At 43.8% G+C, this 16,339-nt stretch overlaps 1 protein-coding gene across 3 annotated transcripts in view; it reads left to right on the forward strand.

Moving 5' to 3' along the window:
• The first annotated feature begins 533 nt into the window (after window positions 1–533).
• LOC137564314 (aldo-keto reductase family 1 member C15-like) overlaps window positions 534–16,339 on the forward strand; it is a 67,334-nt gene continuing 51,528 nt past the window's right edge. Inside the window, exon 1 of one of the 3 annotated variants that reach the window (XM_068278044.1) lies at window positions 534–629. The gene's annotated coding sequence lies outside the window, so the exon portion shown is untranslated. The remainder of the gene's footprint in view (window positions 630–16,339) is intronic. The other 2 variants (XM_068278042.1, XM_068278043.1) reach the window with 2 other exon arrangements.

A 16,339-nucleotide genomic window follows, 5' to 3' on the forward strand; every position in this document is an offset into this window, starting at 1 on the left:
GGAGGAAGCCCCTGTGATGCGGACAATTGGCCGTGTGCTGCCGCCGACTGGCCGAAACTACGAGACCCGGTATCGGCGGATACAGGCAGCGGAGGATGGTGGCGTGGGAGCGATCCGTGCTTATGGGGCTGGAGGAAGCCCCAGGTATGTATAACAGCTTTACTTTATCTCATCTCTGGTTCTCTTTAAACATTAATACAAGGGCACGCTCTGCAGGTCCTTTGACATTGCCTCTGCTTTCTTCTTTTAGTAACTGCCACTGTGGCAGCCATCAACCATTCAATTTTCCATTATTTCCATTACTCCATTATGCATTATTCCAGTATACCAATGCAGGTTCTGCTAATATTTTAGTGCCGCTTGTTCTGATTCCACACTGTAGGGGCAGTATTTATAATACAGTGGAATAGTCTCTACCTCGTTTAGCAAAAGTTTGTAGGTTTCGAATATCTCCTGCAGGCCAAATTATTTAGCAGTCTGATTATTTGTTCCCATTCCTCCACATACAAATGTTTGCTACAGACAAATGTTTGCTACAGAACAGCCTGTATGATGGTCGAGAGAGGTGGCAGGTAGATGAGTCTGGGTGAGCAGAGGAATAGAACAGCTGTTCCCAGGGTTGTCCTACAGTAAGTAATGGTATTCCTGAGTATTTCTCTCATATGACTTATGTTGAGAATTTTATGTTGTTCTTCCTTTTTACTAGATTGTAAACAGGGGTAATGCATTGGCATTATTTCACCAAAATGCTCCTTTAAATGACCCCTGAACTGAAGTGGAAAAAAGTTTCACCCTGCTATGGCAAATTTTCTGTTGGCGTTATTTACAATTTCCCCTCCAAGTACAGTGGGGGTGTGACGTCACCCTCCAATTCCTGTTCCAGATTATCATTCAGCCTCAGACCCTGAGGGAAGTCTGAGGCAGGGAACACACTACATGCGTTTTTTGCGCGTTTTGCCGCGAACGGCAAAACGCGCACGATTTTAGAGGCTATTGAAATTAATAGCCTAGCGCAGGAAACGCTGTACCGCATGCATTTGTGCGCGTTTGCGTTCGTTTTTCCCTGCATTTTCTAAACGCACAGTTTTCTGCTTTTTCCCGCACGTTGCATGGCAGTACATGCACGCGTTAGAAGCGACCGCAAAACCCGATGGAGACCTAGGAAACGCAGAGGAAAACGGCCCTGCAAGTGTGTTCCCTGCCTCAAGGCATTCAGCACTGCAGGCAAAGTAATCTTTTGGGTTGGTTGGCGAGTCCACACACAATACAATTTCGATTGTATGTACAATCGATACAATCTGTGATCTCAGAGATTAGGTAAACTGCCACTAATTCACATTAGTGTGTGAATATGCAAATTTAACTCTAGCTAGTCCTGTAGGAAAAAGGCCCATTTCAACAACCTTTTTAGACATGGCCAATTATAACCATATCAATAAAAACAGTCATGAAAACCTTCCCTCTGCAAAGAAGCCCCCCTTTTTTTTTTTTTTGTAGATATTTAGAACAAGCAGCTAGATAAATGATTTTTATTTGTTTATTTCATAATATAATGCATAGAAATAAGTACAGAAAATGTTAAAAAGTATCTAACAATTAACAGATGGATATAAAAAAATAATGGGAATAAAAGTGAAAATTATAACTGGATACAGTCTGAGCAGTCTTGTAGAATTATCGAGTCCTTTCGAAATTGTAAGTCCAAACTGAAGTTAGAAAGTTCTGTGGGTAATAAAAATCCTTGATGGCGTATGGATAGGCAATGGAAGGACTCCGGACATTCTGTGGATCCAACAGTTTAACCCTTTCTCTGCTGGAGGGTGGAGATGGCAATCAGAGATGGGCAGTGTATGCCAGATGATCCAGTTCCACCCCTGTCATTAGAGGGAGAAGGAGATATGAAATATCTGACGTTATCATATCTCTGCATCAGTTCAACACAAAATGCAGATAATGAGACTTGTTTGGTCTCTGGGAGCAGCAGAGGACACAAGGAACCCAACACGCATTGATTATTATATTTAATTTCAGCAAAACCATATCTTTGTGTCAGAAGGTCGTAGACAAATGTTTTCTGTTTTAAAGGAACACTATCGATATATTTTTTTTTTCAGTTGAGATAGGAAATGTTTGGGAAGTGCTGCTAAGAACTGGTGTATACATTTGAATCCTTATCTCTTTGTTTACTGTTATCTAATTCCTTTCACACTTTTCTGAGGGCAGTCTGCCCTAATCTGACAGCAGGATGAGCCATGAGGGGATGGGGGGGGGGGGGAATTCCCTCACAGTGCATCTGTTAATCCGGTGTGCGCAGAAAGTTAAGGCAGAGCTTTCTCTCAGAGAGCAGAGAAAATGTATCTTATGTGCAACATAAACATCTGTAATTATGTGTGTGTGTAGCTAATTTTGATATGGCTGGCATTTATTGAAAGGCTGGAAATATAGTAAAATGAATATTATTTATTCCAAGGTTAATTATAGGGCATTCTCCCTGACAGGATACGTGGAGGAATGTGGATTTTATCAGTTAGGGATTTACGACAGGTGGTCTGGTTCTAGCGCAGGTGAATCTGTCACAGGAGGTAAGATGCAATTCGGCTACTAGCTATTGCTGTCGGGCGAATTGTGCTGTTTTTTATCGTAATTTGGGCTCTGTCTTTTGCCGGCGTTCAAATTACTCACCGAAAGCCGCTATAGGCGTAATTCACATTACAGCCTATGGCGGTGCCCAAATGTCCTCGGTAGCGTAGCCCCCCCTTTTTTTTATACTGAAAGTAATCACTTCCGGTATATGTGCTGCATTAGGAGATTGCAGTAATGTTGCCCTGCACAGACATTACACGGCAATACTACCCTTACTAGCTGCACTATGCACTGCAAATCACAATAATAGCAGTACTTGACTAGTGTGACCATTGCTATGGTAATGCACATTACTAATTAGCATTACTGTTATTAATGCACAATACTTTAGCAACACGCTAATTGCGTAACGCACGGTACAGAGTGCCAATTGTAAGGCTAATACAGTGCATGAAGAGGACCCATGGTAGCTCCCTTCTGTCCAGGGGCTCTAGTGGAGGGGTCTCAACCACTGCATCCCCTATCGCTATACTGCTGCAATACAAGAAAAATTGAACTGTCGGCTAATTCTAATTCGCTAATTTCTCCTCATTTGTCTCTAATCACAAGTTGTAATTTGATCTCTCCCTCGTGTCACATGACTGCTATGGCAAAGATGGCAAATAAGCTCATTTGAAAGCACAGGATGTTTCACAATATAGCCATTTGGTTCCCAACTGCTTCTGAGCTAATTGCTTCTGCTGATCTGCCTTACTGTTACTGGTTTTTGCCTGAATTTTGACTACTCTCTGCCTGCCACCTGCACCGACCTCCGCCCGGATTTTGACTATTCTCAACCGGCCGCCTTCACCGATCTCTGCCTGGATTTTGACAACGCTCTGCCTGCTGCCTGCACTGACCTCTGCCTGGATTTTGACTATTCTTTGCCTGCCGCCTGCACTGACCTCTGCCTGGATTTTGACTACGCTCTGCCGGCCGCCTGCACTGACCTCTGCCTGGGTTTTGACTTCTCTCTGCCTGCTGCCTAAGACTGAGAGCAAAGGGAAAAAAGTCTGAAAGAAAATCACGCTTCTACTGCCCTGATTGTGATGTCACCTCTGTGCCGCGTATATCAAAAAAGGGCGCCTGGAAAAAAGGGCGCGGGGTGTAGCCGAAATTAGAAGTTTGAATGCAAAACCGTATTTTTCGTTTAAGAGGTTATAAACGATAATTTAGTGCTAAATACGTTAAATAAACGGAAATGAAATGGCAAAATACCGTCTATAACAGTAAACGAATTCTGAAATGAAACGTCAAATAGCGTCTATAGCAAAAACGATATTTACACTTGTATTAAGCATAGTACTAGAATGGTAGGTTTTACAGGTATTTTACTACAATTATACCTAACTTTAGGGTCACAGATATCTCTCCTTATCCCTATCCCTCACACCTAGACCCCCCTTTGTGTAAATACACATAATGTAATAAATTGTATATATTACATATATTGTACTATAACTATACCTAACCTTACTCTCATACAGAGCCCTCCCTGTACCTATCCCTAACCCCTAGACCCCCCTGGTGGTGCCTAAACCTAAGACTCCCCTGGTGGTGCCTTAACCTAAGACCCCCCTGGTGGTGCCTTAACCTAAGACCCCACTGGTGGTGCCTAAACCTAAGACCCCCCTGTTGGTGCCTAAACCTAAGACCCCCCTGTTGGTGCCTAAGCCTAAGACCCCCCTGTTGGTGCCTAAACCTAAGACCCCCCTGTTGGTGCCTAAACCTAAGACCCCCCTGTTGGTGCCTAAACCTAAGACTCCCCTTCTGGTGCCTAAACCTAAGACCCCCTGTTGGTGCCTAAACCTAAGACTCCCCTTCTGGTGCCTAAACCTAAGACCCCCCTGGTGGTGCCTAAAACTAACCACCACCCTGGTCCTAACCCTCCCTGTACCTATCCCTAACCCCTAGACCCCCTAGTAATGCCTAAACCTAACCATCCCCACTGCACAAAACACGCTAAACACATATAAACAATAATATATTTAATCCTTAAAATACTTCACTCCAAATAACATGAATAAAATAATTTATATATTTGTAATAGAATAACTAGCCTTAAAATCACGTAGAAATCTTAAAATAACAGTAATATTTAAAGCGATATTTTAGTAACTATAATCAACGCATTAGAAGTGTAAAAACAAAGTTAATACCATAAGCGATGTATTTCTAATACAATCAGCTTTAGAAACGTTATTTAAGCATTATACATATGAAAACGAATTTTAAATGATAAAAAAAGTGTAAACGAAATTTTAGTTGTTATAGTTTTATAAGCGCATTTTTAAAACGAAAAAACTAGTTAAAACCCATATAAGCGAAATTTACAAACGAAAAAATAAGTATAATACAAAGTCTAAACGAACTTGTAAACGATATTTGTTATAAACTTTATCCTGTAAACAAAAACCGTTAACACGATCCCTGTAACCGCTATTTCCCTTTTTTCCTGTCGGGCGCCGATTAGCCGATATTTTGCATTGCAGTCTATGGCGGCGCCCTTTTTGTCCACTATCCCTGTGCGCCCTTTTTTACTAGTTCCGTTATTTTAACAGTTTCACTATTTTTTTAAGTTTATTTATACATTTTCATTATTTCAACATGTTTGTGCTCCAGTCTTTTATTTATATGCAGGCTGTCTACCAAGCTTATTATTCTGATACGTTTTGGTGAGTTAAGACTTAAGAATTGGAGGCCTAAAATTCTTGAAAAAATGTGTCACTTTTAGACCCATAAATCCAAAAAGAAATGCACAGCCAGGGAGGTTAATGTCACTTTTATCTTTTTTTTTTTTTCAAACTATCTTCCCAGCCCAGTGCCAGAGTTTGCCAAGTCCTTGAAACTGATATTCTGTATTAAAAGAAACTATGATCATTCATAACCTTGTCCCTCTGGACAATGCAGCATTCACACACACTGAAATCATTTTCGGGTGACCCAGAGATGCAGCTTAAAGGGGAACTTCAGCCTAAACAGACATACTGTCATTAAGTTACATTAATTATGTTAATTACAATAGATAGGTAATATAATTTTTTACCCACCCGGTTTTAAAAGAACAGGCAAATGTTTGTGATTCATGGGGGCAGCCATCTTTTTGGTTGAAAGGAGGTGACAAGGAGCATAAGACACAGTTCCAACTGTCCTGTGTCCTGATTACCCCTCCCAGCTGCATGCACTAGGCTTCAAATGTCAAATTCACAATGCAAAAAAAAAAAAATTGCACCAAAACAGCAGAACGAGAACAACAAAATCATAAATCCCATCATGCTTTGCACAGCATCAGGGGAAAAAAGCCCAGGCAGTTTTCTTCTGTGCAGCTAAAAATGAGGCTTGTATAAGAGAAACAAAGTTCTGATGCTGTGAAACTGTTAAAGAAACACCAGGCCTTTTCAGTGCTGCTGAGTCGATTTTTAGTCTGGAGGTTCACTTTTAAGGTGGAACAGAAGGAAAGACAAAGCAGTTAGTGCTCGTTCACACTGGAGGCGTTTGTCCTTTTTTCAAGCGCAGGCGATTTTTAAAATCTCCCCCAAAACGCTTGTGCAATGAATGTCTGAGAAGCTTCATATTGGAGTGGTTTGTGCGCTGTGCTTTCAGCAAAGCGCTGCCTGGACTATTTCTGGGGCGATTTTGCTATAATGGAAGGTATAGGCAGAGCCCTAAATGCTCACAAAATCTCTTTGTGCAGCGATTGCGTTCACGTTTAAGAATAAATACATTGTAAGTATTCTTTTCCGGGCCAAAGAGTTCACTTTCTGACTTGCGTCAGGGAGTGAATTAAAAAAAAAAATGCTCAGGAAAAGCTTTTCACAAAAACGCAACAACGCCCACCCAAGCGGCGGGTATTGAAAAAAAAAAATCACCTCATAAAAAGCCCAACGCTAGCGGGAGCGGAACGCAATGTAAACGAGACCTTAGTCAACATTACTTGCCAATTGCATCAATACAAAGCAGCCAGCCATTCACAAGGGAATGCATTCAACATTTGCAATTAGGGTAGCCATACATCTTGCAATGATAATAATAATTTTATAGCTCTTTTCTCCGTGGGGACTCAAAGTGCTGTGACCTGCATTATGCAGTCTCAAAGGCTCTGGAAAACAGGTGAGTTTTTGCCTTTTTTTTTTTTTTTTTTCATTTTAAAGCTGGCCAGAGAAGGAGCCTCTCGTACTGATTGTGAAAGTGAGTTCCATAGAGTAGGGGCTGCATAGAAAAAGGCCCGAGTACCAGGAAGTGCCACTGTGCGTCTCGCGCGGTGGCCAGTGGAAACGAGCCCTTAGTGTTTTGCGGATCTGCTAGAGGTTTTTGGTGTGCACTGGCCCTTAAAGTGTACCTGTGGTGAGAAAAAGTACCCCAGGTGCCCATTGTAAAGTATAAATATACCAGAAGTGTGGCAAGGAGGTGGAGGGAATTGATCATAGAGGAGAAGCAGGCAAAAAAAAAAAAAAAAAAAGAGAAAAAAAATTGCAGCTTCTCCCATTCAGGCCTCATTCACATTGCGCTCCGATCACGTTCTCGTTAGCTGTATTTTGACACTTTTTTTTTTTCGATTTATGTGCGTTGGACGTTTTTGTTAAGCGCCTTTATAAGTGCTTTTGCAGAGCAATTGAGTTTTTTCACTTCCTGGCGTCAGTCAGGAAGAGAACTCTTTGATCCGGAAAAGAATAAATACAATGTATTTATTCTTAAAAACGTGAACGCAATCGCTGCACAAAGCAATTTTGTGAGTGTTTTGTGTTTTCTTATACCTTCCATTGAGACGGAATCTGAGTGGATTGGAAACGAACCGCACAGCTGTGAACTTTCTCATACAGAATCATTGCACAAGCGCTTTCAGGTGATTTTGTAAATCTCCAGCGCTTAAAAATTGTCAAAAACTCCCCTAGTGTGAACGAGCCCTCACAGTGCACTTGGCTACCAGGCAAGGCTGGTTGAAGCTCCCTCAGACTTTATTGTGGTTCCTGGGGCCCCTGCCCCATTTTTCTCAGAATAGCAACTCACCTTGTGGATCAATTACAATTTGGTTGTGTATTGTTTGAGGCCTAGTTTACAGTGCTTAGATGTGTTGCAAAATAATTCTGCATGTCAACTCAACATACAATTCTATGGGCCTAGTCACAGTGCTGTGCTGCTACCGATCGCGCTATTCTACCTCGCTGCATGCAAGCTTTGTATCTAAGTCTATGTCCAGTCTCTATTGCAGTTCAGTCATTGTAATGCTTACGTAAGGCCCGGGCCACACTGGCATTAAAGAACGGACCGTCAGCAGATGCTAACCAGTGATGATCGTAATGAGATGATTACAACAATGCTAAATTACGCGTACATTTTCGCATTTATGCCTATACGTAATTACTAATTGTTAATTCACTTGACTTTGTATAAGCATTCGTGAATTTATTTATTTTTATTTAACACACATGAATTTATATGAAATTTACGTATAATTTTGTGCCGAAGTTGGCGGTGAATAGCAAAGCCCCCATACATGCTATTGCTACCAAAACTGCTACATATGTTACGGAGCATAGCGGTAGTTCAAGTCAAAAAAAGAAATTTTTCAAAAAGACCTTGTAGTTTTTGAGAAAATTGATTTTTAAAAATGCAAAGAAAAAAGTTTTTTAAACTTAAAAAAATGATAGTTTAACCTATTTTGGTTCCTGGACGTAGTTTCTGTGCGTCCCGGCCGCGGATTCGGTAGCCAAGGAATCAATGTATCGGGCTATGGAGCCCGATCACTGATTCCTCTCCCCCGCTGAAAAAGCGACAGCTTCTCTCGGAAGCTGAGCCTTTTCTGGCCGTTCCCTTCCCGATGTGTCACTCTAAGCGTGTGCTACACTTAGAGTGACGTCATGTAAACAAACTCATGGCCGCCATCTTGTGGCCAAAAAGTAATACTACACCTGAAAAAAAAAAAAAAAGAATTAACACACATTTACATTATAAATCTATTGTTTACCTCCCACCCTCCCAAAAGTACCCAAATAAAATGTTTACTATAAAAAAAAAATCCATTACAATAAAAAAAAAACATGTAAATATTTACCTACGGGTCTAAACTTTTTAAATATCAATGTAAAGATGAAATATTTCTATTTTTTTTATTTTAAACTTGTAAATAGTGATAGATGCAAAATGGAAAAAATGCACCTTTATTTCCAAATAAAATATAGTCGCCATACATTGTGATAGGGACATAATTTTAACGGTGTAATAACCGGGACATATGGGCAAATACAATACGTGAATTTTAATTATGGAGGCATGTATTATTTTAAAACTATAATGGCTGAAAACTGAGAAATAATGAATTTTTCCATTTTTTTCTTATTCTTCCTGTTTAAATGCATTTACAGTAAAGTGGCTCTTAGCAAAATGTACCCCCCAAAGAAAGCCTAATTAGTGGCGGAAAAAAACAAGATATAGATCAGTGCATTGTGATAAGTAGTGATAAAGTTATAGGCTAATGAATGGGAGGTGAACATTTCTCACGTAAAAACGACGGAACCTGAATGGGTTAAAAATCATTTCTTTGTATTTTTAAAATCTATTTTCTCAAAAACTACAAGGTCTTTTTGAAAAATTAATTTTTTTTTGTCTTGTACCCACTATTCCCCTTAACATATGTAGCAATTGTGATAGCAATATCATGTATGGGGGCTTTGGTATATTTATCGCCAAAGTCGGCATGAAATTATGCATAAATTACGCATAAATTCATGCGTAATTACATTGCATATGAAATAACGCTTTTTCACAAAATTTCTCATTATGATGCATAAATGCAAATTACGATGTGTAATTATGCATAGTCCAAAAAAATATAAATGCTGGCTTAATACCACTTCACGAAACACCATGGGGTTCCCCCCCCCTTCGTAGAGCAACTCAACAGAGGAACCGGCCGAACCAGCCCGATATCGCTTCTGGGGTATATGGCCACCCCACTGCCTCCAACTGGCAACCTCCAACAGCTCACTGTCGTTGTGTAAAAAATTACGTGCAGCGCCAGCCGCGTCCAGCTAGCGTTGCGTATGACTTCGTCGCTCCATAGCTCCGCCGTACGCGTTACGTTGATTACAACTCATCAGCCCCTGATGAGTTGTAATCAACGTAATGCGTAGGGCGGAGCTACGGAGCGACGAAGTCACACACAACGCTAGCTGGGCGCGGCTGGTGCTGCACGTAATTTTTTTACACGACGACAGTGAGCTGTTGGAGGCAGTGGGGTGGCCATATACCCCAGAAGCGATATCAGGCTGGTTCGGCCGCATCCTCTAGTGAGTTGCTCTACGAACGGGGGGACCCCATGGTGTTTCGTGAAGTGGTATTAAGCCAGCATTTATCTGATGAACTGTTACTGAGCCCTGCTAGAACATTACAATATTGCTTTGAAGATATACACATATCTCACTATAGCGATCCGCCCGTGGATTGGGCATTAACAGTCACATTTGGACTTTGGTCACTTAATGTTTATGATAGCCACATAACATATTTTTGCATTCAGCGCTGCTTATTATTTTGTATAAGTTCAGAAAAAGATGACCAGTACTGGCCGTTTTTTTTAAAAAAAGCAGGATTTTATTCACTTGAAAAAATATGAACAAATGTAGCCAGAACATGCGATGACATCTAGGATGTAATTATAGCTCAGATAGTGTATATATAGTAAGATATCGTTCAGAAGCAGGTTATGCCCACATTGTAGCCCAATCTGCCCACATAACGGACAGTTGCCGTTTTGATCTGATAAACTGTTCTTTAAGTGACCAGGCATGACCAACGGTGGCAAGACAGGTGTGCTGTCTGAGAAGTATATAATTACGCAAAGCCGTAATTTCTGCTCATCCCTATTGCTAACAGGTCCAATGCTAACCTAAGAATCCATTCACATTGGTCCATTTGAACAGATCTGTTCCACCCAATCTGATGGACGGACCGCAAAGTTTGGATCTGCAGTAATTTTCCGGATCGACAGATGCATCACATTGACTGCACACTAACGGAGTGGAGATGGAAAACTAATGCCTTTCAAAATTGATCCGTTCAACGGATCCGTTTTTACACACATCAGTTTTCCATCTGCACCAGTGTGGCCCGGGCCTTATGCAAATTATGCAACTATCCACTGTGAACCACGCCTTAAGGTGTTCAGTAATGTGTAATATGAAGCTATATATAAATAAAGACAAACATAGTATTAATAACAGAATGATGATGCAAACAACCACCCAATCAAGAGAGCTCCGATGACGTTTGCTTGATTTGGATTGGGTCACATGGCAATGCTGTGTCATGTCTCTGTCTGGCTGGCTTCTAAAATAGAAAAAAAAAAAGAATAGCAGCTCACCTGTCCTGGCATCCATGCGCTCTCATCTTCATCCTCACAGGGAAGACCTATTCTCAGTGACTCGGGGGGGATGTTATTGCATAATGACATGATATGAGTCATGGAGGAGAGGCGTGGATGGAGAATGTTCAGGCTGGCTCAGATGCATTGTTAGGGGCGGAGGTTCAGTGCCGCGATTGTTGCAATCAGCTGTGCCCCATGCTACAGCTGTTGACACATCACGTACATAGCTACAGTCCCTCTTTTATAACTGATGTACAGATCTCTGTTCATAGATGTATTTTTCTACAAAAAATGTATCTAACTGACTAAACTTTATTCCATCAATTAAATTGATATATTTCTTCTTTTCAAACATTAAAGGAGTTATCAGGCATTTAAAAAAAAAAAAAAAAAAAAGCTTAACTCACCTGGGGCTTTCTCCAGCCCCTTGCAGCCGACTGTCCCACGCCGAACTCTCCGCTCTCCGCCAACCTCCCGGTCTCCGCACACAATGCAGAGGCTAACCCCTCTGCGCCTGCGCAGTAAGCCGCGTACAACGTGGGCTTTATTGACTGTGGTGGTTCACGCAGGCGCAGTAAGGACGACCTCGGGGTCTGCCTCTGCACTGTGTGCGGAGACCCAGAACGGCGTGGGACAGTCGGCTGCAAGGGGCGGGAGAAAGCTCCAGGTGAGTAAAAATTTTTTTTTTTTTTGAAAAATGCCTGATAACTCCTTTAAAATGAAGAAAAAAACTAATGATGATAGAAAGGACCAGTGTGGTCTGGATGATAAAACCACATCTTTTGGTTCTGAATTCTGTTATATGCATGGCAACGGGTGTGGTGGGGGTGTGGTTAGAGGTTTGGCAGGGGCGTGTCTTAGTTGCCCTCTTTCTTATGTCAAAAAGTTGGGAGATATGAGCATGTGTACAGCAATCTTCAGAAATAAGTGACCAGTCAGAGTGTCTCTGCTGCTGCCTGTGTGATCCCACCCTCTGCCTGAGCAGGACATTCAAGATAGTGTGAGACAATCGCTTCGGCTTGTGTACACAGAGGATGCATAACTACTGATCGGTGAGTAGATTACAGGGAATACAGTGGTAGCTCAAACCTCCCCCCCCCCCCCCCCCCCCAGTTATCAGTTACTCACCCCCACCTCCGACGTGTCCAGCGATTTCCCCTTGACGACCAGCGTTCAGTGATTTCTCTTCTGCTCATGATGCCATGCAACATACACAACGGCACATGATACATGCCGCGGACAGGAAGTCAAGTTTTCACCCTACTTTGCACGGAGTCTTCGGGGATCTTAAAGATCTGATCCACCGTGATGGTAGTTATCAGTGTACATCGCTAAACGTCATCCACGTGATCGGGTGCTTGTACTAATGTTGCAAGATCGCAGAAACATTCAAAAAAAATCGCTGGTCATCGGAAAAATCATTGAGATCACGGAAAAGACCGTTCTTCACTCAACAAAGAAAAAATCGCCGGTCTTCAGAAAAATCTTCGAAAATATCGAGTGGTGGCTACTAGTGTTGGGCGAACAGTGTTCGCCACTGTTCGGGTTCTGCAGAACATCACCCTGTTCGGGTGATGTTCGAGTTCGGCCGAACACCTGACGGTGCTCGGCCAAACCGTTCGGCCATATGGCCGAACTAAGAGCGCATGGCCGAACGTTCCCCGAACGTTCGGCTAGCGCTGTGATTGGCCGAACGGGTCACGTGGTTCGGACCCGAACGCGCTCTGATTGGCCGAACGGTCACGTGGTTCGGGTAAATAAATACCCGAACCACGTCATATCTCCGCCATTTGTCTGTGGGTTTAGCTTTGGGTAGGCAGGCAGGGTAGTTCGCGCTCCAGCCACGCTAGCCAGGGTCCCCCCTGTCATTGTGTCACTGCTGGGAACAGTAGTACACCGCTTGCTCAGCCACACTATATAGCATTCTGTTTACTGCCACTCTGTGTACCTCGCTCAGCCACACTATATAGCATTCTGTTTACTGCCACTCTGTGTCTGCTGGGAATAGTAGTACACCGCTTGCTCAGCCACACTATATAGCATTCTGTTTACTGCCACTCTGTGTACCTCGCTCAGCCACACTATATAGCATTCTGTTTACTGCCACTCTGTGTCTGCTGGGAATAGTGGTACACCGCTCGCTCAGCCACACTATATAGCATTCTGTTCACTGTTCTGTGTCTGCTTGGAATAGTGGTACACCGCTCGCTCAGCCACACTATATAGCATTCTGTTTACTGTTCTGTGTCTGCTGGGAATAGTGGTACACCGCTCGCTCAGCCACACTATATAGCATTCTGTTTACTGTTCTGTGTCTGCTGGGAATAGTGGTACACCGCTCGCTCAGCCACACTATATAGCATTCTGTGCACTGTTCTGTGTCTGCTGGGAATAGTGGTACACCGCTCGCTCAGCCACACTATATAGCATTCTGTTCACTGTTCTGTGTCTGCTGGGAATAGTGGTACACCGCTCGCTCAGCCACACTATATAGCATTCTGTTTACTGTTCTGTGTCTGCTGGGAATAGTGGTACACCGCTCGCTCATCCACACTATATAGCATTCTGTTCACTGTTCTGTGTCTGCTGGGAATAGTGGTACACCGCCCGCTCAGCCACACTATATAGCATTCTGTTCACTGTTCTGTGTCTGCTGGGAATAGTGGTACACCGCTCGCTCAGCCACACTATATAGCATTCTGTTCACTGTTCTGTGTCTGCTGGGAACAGTAGTACACCGCTCGCTCAGCCAGAGTATATAGCATTGTGTTTACTGCCACTCTGTGTACACCGCTCAGCCAGACTATATACCATTGTTTACTGACACTCTGTGTACACCGCTCAGCCAGACTATATACCATTGTTTACTGACACTCTGTGTACACCGCTCAGCCAGACTATATACCATTGTTTACTGCCACTCTGATTCTGCTGGGAACAGTAGTACACCGCTCGCTCAGCCAGACTATATAGCATTGTGTTTACTGCCACTCTGTGTACACCGCTCAGCCAGACTATATACCATTGTTTACTGACACTCTGTGTACACCGCTCAGCCAGACTATATACCATTGTTTACTGAAACTCTGTGTACACCGCTCAGCCAGACTATATACCATTGTTTACTGCCACTCTGATTCTGCTGGGAACAGTAGTACACCGCTCGCTCAGCCAGACTATATACCATTGTTTACTGACACTATATAGCAGACTATATAGCATTGTGTGTACACCGCTCAGCCAGACTATATACCATTGTTTACTGACACTCTGTGTACACCGCTCAGCCAGACTATATACCATTGTTTACTGCCACTCTGATTCTGCTGGGAACAGTAGTACACCGCTCGCTCAGCCAGACTATATACCATTGTTTACTGACACTCTGTGTACACCGCTCAGCCAGACTATATACCATTGTTTACTGCCACTCTGATTCTGCTGGGAACAGTAGTACACCGCTCGCTCAGCCAGACTATATACCATTGTTTACTGACACTCTGTGTACACCGCTCAGCCAGACTATATACCATTGTTTACTGCCACTCTGATTCTGCTGGGAACAGTAGTACACCGCTCGCTCAGCCAGACTATATAGCATTGTGTTTACTGCCACTCTGTGTACACCGCTCAGCCACACTATATAGCATTGCGTACTCTGCCAGTCAGTGTGTATATTGCTGGGATCAGTAATACTCCACTCACCGTCAACCACTATATGAGCTCAACATGAGTTCCCCAGAGACCTCCGCTGTGAGCAGCACTCCCAACAACAGCAACAGCCAACGCCCCACGCAAGCTATAACATCCACCCCAGCAGCCAGTGGTCAGCAGCAGCCCTCCCCGGAGGAGAACGTTGTGTCCATCAGTCCGTCGCCAGAGCGATTAATGAGGGCTGCCATTGAGGAGATGATGGGGCCTGATGTGGAGGAGGAGGTCTGGCTCAGGCCAGCATCCCAAGTTAATGTTGAGGACGATGAGGGGTCTGTGTCTGGGGATGTTGGGGTGGCAGAGGTGGTGGGTGGGTCAGACTCAGGAGAAGAGTTGTATGATGAGGATGATGATCGGGACCATCTGTATGTGCCTCAGAGTCCGACCCCGGAAAACATGTTGTATCGTGTGTTTAGGTACTAAAATCTGCGTTCCCTCCCAGTAGTGTTGGGCGAACAGTGTTTGCCACTGTTCGGGTTCTGCAGAACATCACCCTGTTCGGGGTGACTATATAGCAGACTATATAGCATTGTGTTTAATGCCACTCTGTGTACACGGCTCAGCCACACTATATAGCATTGTGTTTACTTCCACTCTGTGTCTGCTGGGAACAGTAGTACACCGCTCACCCGCCACTGTATAGCATTGTGCTCTGTGTCACTGCTGACAATAGTGGTACACCGCTCACCCACCACTGTATAGCATTTCTGTACTGCCACTGTACTGCTGCCAGTCAGCGTGTACTTTAAGGATAAGTGAAATGAGGAAGAAATCCGGTGAAAGAGGGAGGGGCAAGGGAAGAGGTGTTTCCCCTGACGGTTCACGTACAGGCCACAGGGGAGCACCCAAGAAAACCCACTCAATACTGCCCATGTTGTCCAGGACAACAACCCTCACAGATCCAAAAGAACAGGACCAGATAATTACTTGGATGACCTCTCAAGCGTCCAGCAGTGGGTTAAGCAGCACCAGCACATCACGCACGAGGTCCGAGTCCTCAGCCAGTTAAAGTCTGGGCTTTCTTTGAAGACTGCACTGAGGATGTTACCATGGCGATTTGCAAGGTGTGCAAGACCCGCCTGAGCAGGGGGAAAAGTATTAACAACCTCTCCACCACCAGCATGAGCCGCCACATTCTATCCAAACATCCCACTCTGTGGGCAAACGCGGCAGGACAGGGTACCACCAGCAACACTGCCTCCCTTGGGTTCACCAGACTCACCACCAGACCCGCCTCAGCAGCAGCAGTAGCCCAGCCATTGCGTGGTTCACAACATTCACAAACATCAGACGATGCTGACACTGTCACTTTCCGGACTAGTGCTCTTGAGGTCTCCCAGTGTTCATCAAACACAACAACCAACAGCCCTTCGGTGTGCAGCGCTACGGTTGAGTTGTCTGTCTCTGAGATGTTTGAGCACAAGAGGAAATTGCCAGCAAATGACCCCCGGGCCGTGGCAGTAACAGCCAGCCAGCATAGCCAAGCTTCTGGCCTGCGAAATGCTGCCATATCGAGTGGTGGAGACAAACAGCTTCAAGGGCATGATGTCAGTGGCCATCCCACGTTACGTTGTTCCCAGCCGCTACCACTTTGCGCGCTCTGCAGTGCCTGAGTTGCATGAGCACGTGGTCAGCTAAATAACC

Source organism: Hyperolius riggenbachi, chromosome 3, assembly GCF_040937935.1.
Source record: "Hyperolius riggenbachi isolate aHypRig1 chromosome 3, aHypRig1.pri, whole genome shotgun sequence".
NCBI lineage: Eukaryota > Metazoa > Chordata > Amphibia > Anura > Hyperoliidae > Hyperolius > Hyperolius riggenbachi.